Raw genomic sequence first — 7448 nt, forward strand, 5'->3', positions numbered from 1 at the left:
TTTCTGTTATCATTTTCTGTCTTCATCAGTAGATCATAGAAAACTTGCAAGAGGCTATAATGGGGCTCTAAACAAATGCCACTTTAATACGAAATCCAAAATTTCAGAATTTAACGTAGGTCTTATTCATTATACTGGCATGTTTTATTTTGATGAAATAATAATTAAAATGAATGAGTTATTTTTTGAATCTGGAATCAATATCTTATCTAATTTATTTAAGAAATGAACAAATTTGAAATTAGTTACAATTGAGGTAGAAGTTTGTTAAGTAACAGTGAAAAAATATACTGTTACGGATTTTGCAGGTCATTTCTTAAAACTGAGTTGACTTCTATTGTGCTTTTTAAAAATACTGTCTGTTGCATGGGTCTAGATCATATCTTCAACCCCATGGAATATCTTCCTATATATGGGCATATATGTGAATATAGATCCTTTTGTATATCATTTCCCGGATATAAAGCTACTCATGTAGTTTCTTATTATTGTACCTTTTTATTCCTAGAATTTGTTTGAAATCACAAAAGAGAAATGAAGAACCATACAAAACATATAGAGTTTATCCTTCTGGGACTGACAGATAATTCTCAGTTACAGATTGTAATTTTCTTATTTCTACTTCTAAATTACATGCTGAGTATGATAGGAAACTTAACCATCATTGCCCTTACTCTCCTGGATTCTCATCTCAAGATCCCAATGTATTTCTTCCTCCGTAATTTCTCTTTCCTGGAAATTTTATTCACAAGTGTTTGCATCCCCAGATTCCTAATCACCATTGTAACCAGAGAAAAAGCCATTTCCTATAATGGCTGTATAGCTCAGTTATTTTTTTACATATTCTTGGGGGTTACAGAATTTTTCCTTCTGGCAGCTATGTCCTATGATCGTTACGTTGCCATCTGCAAACCTTTGCATTACACATCCATCATGAGCAGCAAAATTTGTCATCAGATTGTACTCAGTTCTTGGGCAACTGGATTCCTGGTCGTTTTCCCTCCAATGACTTTGGGTCTTAACCTGGATTTCTGTGCTTCAAATACCATTGATCATTTCATTTGTGACATTTCTCCTGTCCTGCAACTTTCTTGCTCAGACACACATTTACTAGAACTGATTGTTTTTTTCTCAGCTGTGATGATCATTATTGTCACATTGTTATTAGTAATCCTTTCTTACTCTTGCATCATTAAGACTATCCTAAAAGTCCCTTCAGTTCAGCAAAAGAAAAAAGCCTTTTCTACCTGCTCTTCTCACATGATTGTTGTATCCATCACTTATGGTAGTTGTATATTCATGTACATAAAGCCATCTGCAAATGAGAGTCACTTCAAGCAAAGGAGTCGCTGCGCTCAATACTTCAGTTGCCCCTATGTTGAATCCATTCATTTATACTCTCAGAAACCAGCTAGTTAAACAAGCCTTCAGAGATGTATTTAGTAAGATACTTTCCGCTTTGGATAAATAATACTGTCTGTTGAAATAATTATCATGAAAACATAAAAAGAACAGTGAATAAAAACTATTTTGACTCTTCCAGTTTAAGAATTGAACTTTAATATTTAATTATTTGGATCACTCCAGTTTCCCTGAGCTTAGAAACTCTTTCCATTCTATACATTCCGACTTTGACTTTCTGTTCCTCAAAGTGAAACATTTCTATGTAAGAAATATAAAATTACAAATTTTTTTCTAGACATGTTGCAGAATAAAATGAAAGGTTGAGATTGTATTATACAATACAGGTACTTGGAGAACTGTACTTGTTAAATAATTTAAATAAATGTACCATGTTTCATTTAGAAGCCATGTTCTTTAAAATTTTTTAGATAAATTGAATTTTGTCATTATTAAATATGTTTTAGATGCTCCGAGAGACCTTACACTTTAAAAGGATGATGTAAAGAAATATTTTGTAAAGTAATTTTTTGAAATGTCTATTGTCAGCACCGTAAGAAAGCATAGTTTTTGTCATACATTTCATTTGTGTGATTTTATTTTAGTATTTATGTTGGCTAAATTTTAATGTTGGCAGTAGAAGATAAAATGTGATTTAATACACATGTAGTTGGTCTCACACAATCTTTTTAAAAAATAAAAAAGTTTAATCTTGTAAACATGTCAATGAATCTTTTTACTAAATGGGAGTACATGACGAATTTTATTAGTTTTTAATTCTATACAAGTTTTTCATGGTAAATGATGTCAAATATAAATTTTTCTAAGTCAAATGACTTCTTTAATAAAAGAATTATGTTTTATTTTCTGCAGAACTAAGGTCACTCTAAGTGTCAGCTCTTAAGACACATAGATGCCACAGCTCTGTAATTCTCCTACTGTATATGCCAACTGGTGTATAGCATAGTGGTGATTAAACTGTTTGCTCAAGATTATCTTCCATATATGTCAGTGGTGTTTGTTTTTGTCTATGTCTACAGTTACCGTACGTTTCTCTAGTCAGTATTCTTGAAAATACTTATTGATTACTTTTAATGAAATCATAACAAAACTACTCTATAACTCAAAGTAGAACCCATAATTGATAATTGATTGATCTTGACAATTAATAGGACTATGGCTTGTATTTGTCAAAACTCATCAAACTGGATACTTAAGATTTGTTCATTTCATCAGATGTAAATTTTGTTTAAAAGATTATGAAAAAATTGAGTTCTGGATATTTGGTTTACTTTTTCCAGTGATACAATGATCAATTCTGTAATTGCTTTGTGTACTCTAGGCTTATTCAAGAGTGGCATTGAAGAAAATGATACTGAGGCTTCTCACTGTAGGGGAACCAAATTACACCCATTTCTTAAGCAACCTGAAGAGTTTATATTAGAATTGGAAGAATCAGTATTAATGCATTACACACACACACACACACACACACACACACACACAGTCTTCTGAGAGGGCTTTTAAGCAATAACACACCAACAGAACCAATGCCCACAGTGGTTTTTACATATCATTAACTAAAAGGAACCTGGGATCCCTGGAGAACTGATAGTATTATTTTGGGCTGATCAAGGAAAGTATAAGGGAGCTAAAATCACCTTGTTTTTGAGAAGTACTCAAAAAGTGAAGAGGACATATAAACAAAGTTCCGGATCCAATTAAAAGAAGTTCCCACTCACCATATTTGGGTAATTTGGATATCAAATAAATAATGATATTAATAAATTACAACTTCTTGAGTAAAATGAGTATCCTTGAATCAATTATTGCTTTATAGTAAATGAATAATATACCTGGGAGAAAAGAAAGACCATCTTTATAGTAAAATATACTTAACTACCAATATAGAAGTAATGATTAAGCTAGCAAATCATCAATTAATGCTGAAACTAGTGGATGAAAGTCACGAGGAACAAGATATTCATACAGTCTCAAAATATCTCCTAATAAATTAGTATTATTACATGAAGAAAACAGTAACTTTGCAGTCTACAGAGATTTGAGACAGACTACCTTAGCCAAACAATCGGTTATCACCACCAGTGGGAAAACCAACATTATATGGCTCTTGAAAACATGGACTAAGAAGGATCTATCATCACTTCTGTTTTATTCCAAAAGCAAAAACAAAAACACCTCAATTTAACCTTGAATAAAAATCAGATGAGCTTGAGTAACATGTCTTCTTCAAAAATCTCAAGACAATAAGGGGAAATATACGCTGAGGAGCTGTGGTAGATTAACAGAGCTAAACAGAAATGAGAACTAAATGCAGTGTATAATCATGCATTATTCTGGATCTAGAGGGGATAGAAAGATGTAAAAGACATCACTTGGAAAAATTTATAAAATTTTAATATGGACTATGGATTAGATAATATATCAATGACAGATTTTCTAATTTTAATCATTACACTTTGGTTATATAACATAATGATCTTATTAGGAAATGTGCTCTGAAATGGATAAAGAGAAACAATGTCCAACTTATTATCAAATGGTTTAGAAAGTATATACATATATGCGTATATATATGCTTAGCAGAGGAGATTGAAAGGTGAGATGACAATACTATAAACGTATATATATGTTTTAATGTAAGAATATATATAGAATATAAAGTACATGCATGTATATATATGTAGAGAGAGAGAGACTGAGAATGATGAAACAAATCATACAAAATGTAAACAACTGTAACTGGATAAAGGGCATATGTAGGACTTTGTATTATTTTTTATTTTATTTTTTGTTTTTTGTTTTTGTTTTACTATGTACTATTTTTGGAACATGTCTTTAAGTTTAATTCACAAAAATGTTACAAAAACTGGCTTGGACTGAAACAATTATTTCAATATAATATGACTCATTGTGGATTTGCCTTAAGAGGGGTCATGACAAAATATGGACTGTCCTAAAATTATCAAATCATTTCCTCATTTGAGAGTCCTTGATTTACAAATGACTAAAAGCTATTAAATGCCCTAATAATGGATTCATTAAGTTTCTAGAATTTCATGTTCATACACAATGTTAGAATATTATTAGTTTATTGAAACCTAGTATTTTGTATTTATTAAGAAGCTTGCATTTTGCACCACATATGGATGATTTTACCTGTGCTCAAACATTTTCATAACTTTAAGAAATGATGCTTTATTTTCCATCGGTCAACATTATGATCTTACATTGATTGATGTTATCACTTATCATATTTTTTTTATTTTATTTTTTTTATTTTAATATTTTTATTACATTATGTTAGTCACCATACACTACATCCCTGGTGTCTGGTGTAAAGTTCAATGATTCATTAGTTGCGTATAACACCCAGTGCACCATGCAATACGTGCCCTCCTTACTACCCATCACCAGTCAAGGCAAAGACCCCATCAAAAAGGAGAATTACAGACAGATATCCCTAATGAATATGGACGCCTAAATCCTCAACAACATCCTGGCTAATAGAATCCAACAGTACATTAAAAGGATTATTCATCATGACCAAGTGGGATTCATACCTGGGATGCAAGCATGGCTCAACATTCGCAAATCGATCAGCGTGATACATCATATCAATAAGAAAAAACTCAGGAACCATATGATCCTGTCAATTGATGCAGAAAAAGCATTTGACAAAATACAGCATCCTTTCCTGATTAAAACCCTTCAGAGTGTAGGGATAGAGGGTACATTCCTCAATTTCATAAAAACCATCTATGAAAAGCCTACAGCAAATATCATTCTCAATGGGGAAATGCTGGAAGCCTTTCCCTTATCAGGAACATGACAAGGATGCCCACTCTCGCCACTATTATTCAACATAGTACTAGAAGTCCTTGCAACAGCAATCAGACAACAAAAAGGTATCCAAATCGGCAAAGAAGAAGTCAAAATGTCTCTCTTCGCAGATGACATGATACTCTATATGGAAAACCCAAAAGAAGCCACTCCCAAACTATTAGAAGTTATAGAGCAATTCAGTAATGTGGCGGGATTCAAAATCAATGCTCAGAAATCAGTTGCATTTCTATACACAAATAACGAGACTAAAGAAAGAGAAATTAGGGAATCCATCCCATTTACAATAGCACCACAAAACCATACGTTACCTTAGAATTAACTTAACCAGAGATGTAAAGGATCTATATTCTAGAAACTATAAATCGTTCTTGAAAGACATTGAAAAAGACACAAAAAGATGGAAAAATATTCCATGCTCAGGGATCAGGAGAATTAACATAGTTAAAATGTCCATGCTACCCAGAGCAATCTACACTTTCAATGCTATCCCGATCAAAATACTGATGACATTTTTCAAAGAACTGGAACAAATAGTCCTTAAATTTGTATGGAACCAGAAAAGGCCCCGAATCGCCAAGGAACTGTAGAAAAGGAAAAATAAAGCCGGGGCATCACAATGCCGGATTTCGAGCTGTACTACAAAGCTGTGCTCACAAAGACAGCATGGTACTGGCACAAAAACAGACACATAGACCAATGGAATAGAATACAGAACCCAGAAATAGCCCCTCAGCTCTTTGGGCAACTAATCTTTGATAAAGCAGGAAAAAACATCCAGTGGAGAAAAGACAGTCTCTTCAATAAATGGTGCTGGGAAAATTGGACAGCTACATGCAAAAGAATGAAACTTGACCACTCTCTCACACCATACACAAAGATAAACTCCAAATGGATGAAAGACCTCGACGTGAGACAGGAATCCATCAAAATCCTAGAGCAGAACATAGGCAGCAACCTCTACGACATCGGCCAAAGCAACCTTTTTCATGACACATCTCCAAAGGCAAGAGAAACAAAAGATAAAATGAACTTGTGGGACTTCATCAAGATAAAAAGCTTCTGCACAGCCAAGGAAACAGTCAAAAAAATTAAGAGGCAGCCCATGGAATGGGAGAATATATTTGCAAATCATACTACAGATAAAGGACTGGTATCCAAGATCTACAAAGAACTTCTCAAACTCAATACACAAGAAACAAATAAACAAATCATTAAATGGGCAGAAGATATGAACAGGCACTTTTCCAATGAAGACATACAAATGGCTAACAGACACACGAAAAAATGTTCAAAATCATTAGCCATCAGGGAAATTCAAATCAAAACCACACTGAGATACCACCTTATGCCAGTCAGAATGGCAAAAATTGACAAGGCAAGAAACAACAATTGCTGGAGAGGGTGTGGAGAAAGGGGATCCCTCCTACATTGTTGGTGGGAATGCAAGTTGGTACAGCCACTCTGGAAAACAGTGTGGAGGTCCCTTAAAAAGTGAAAATTTGAGCTACCCTATGACCCAGCCATTGCACTACTGGGTATTTACCCCAAAGATACAGACGTAGTGAAGAGAAGGGCCATATGCACCCCAATGTTCATAGCAGCATTGTCCACAATAGCCAAATCGTGGAAGGAACCGAGATGCCCTTCAACAGATGACTGGATTAAGAAGTTGTGGTCCATATATACAATGGAATCTTACTCAGCCATCAGAAAGAACAAGTTCTCAACATTTGCTGCAACATGGACGGCACTGGAGGAGATAATGCTAAGTAAAATAAGTCAAGCAGGGAAAGACAATTATCATATGGTTTCTCTCATCTATGGAACATAAGAACTAGGAAGATCGGTAGGGGAAGAAAGGGATAAAGAAAGGGGGGGTATTCAGAAGGGGGAATGAAGCATGAGAGACTATGGGATGGACCGGTCATATTCTCCTTTTAATGTGAAACTATTATTAAATTAGCCCTTATTAATTAAATCCCTTTTGGATATTGGGTAATTTTAAGAGCACATAATGATGATAATGTTATGTAGCAACAATATTTTAATTATAAATTTCTTTTCTAAGTTTTTCTGATATTAGGCATAAGAATGCATTTCAAATAAAATATGATTCATTTATATTTCTACCTCTAATGTGATTTTCCTGGCTTAGAACACAATGTATATGATCAACCCTC

At 33.6% G+C, this 7448-nt stretch overlaps 1 pseudogene; it reads left to right on the forward strand.

Annotated features, from left to right (window-relative positions):
• Window positions 1–507: 507 nt before the first annotated feature.
• On the forward strand, window positions 508–1907 carry LOC113249632 (olfactory receptor 6C70-like; annotated as a pseudogene).
• The last annotated feature ends 5541 nt before the right edge of the window (window positions 1908–7448 follow it).

The sequence above is a fragment of the Ursus arctos genome, unplaced genomic scaffold (genome assembly GCF_023065955.2).
Source record: "Ursus arctos isolate Adak ecotype North America unplaced genomic scaffold, UrsArc2.0 scaffold_23, whole genome shotgun sequence".
In the NCBI taxonomy this organism is placed as follows: Eukaryota; Metazoa; Chordata; class Mammalia; order Carnivora; family Ursidae; genus Ursus; species Ursus arctos.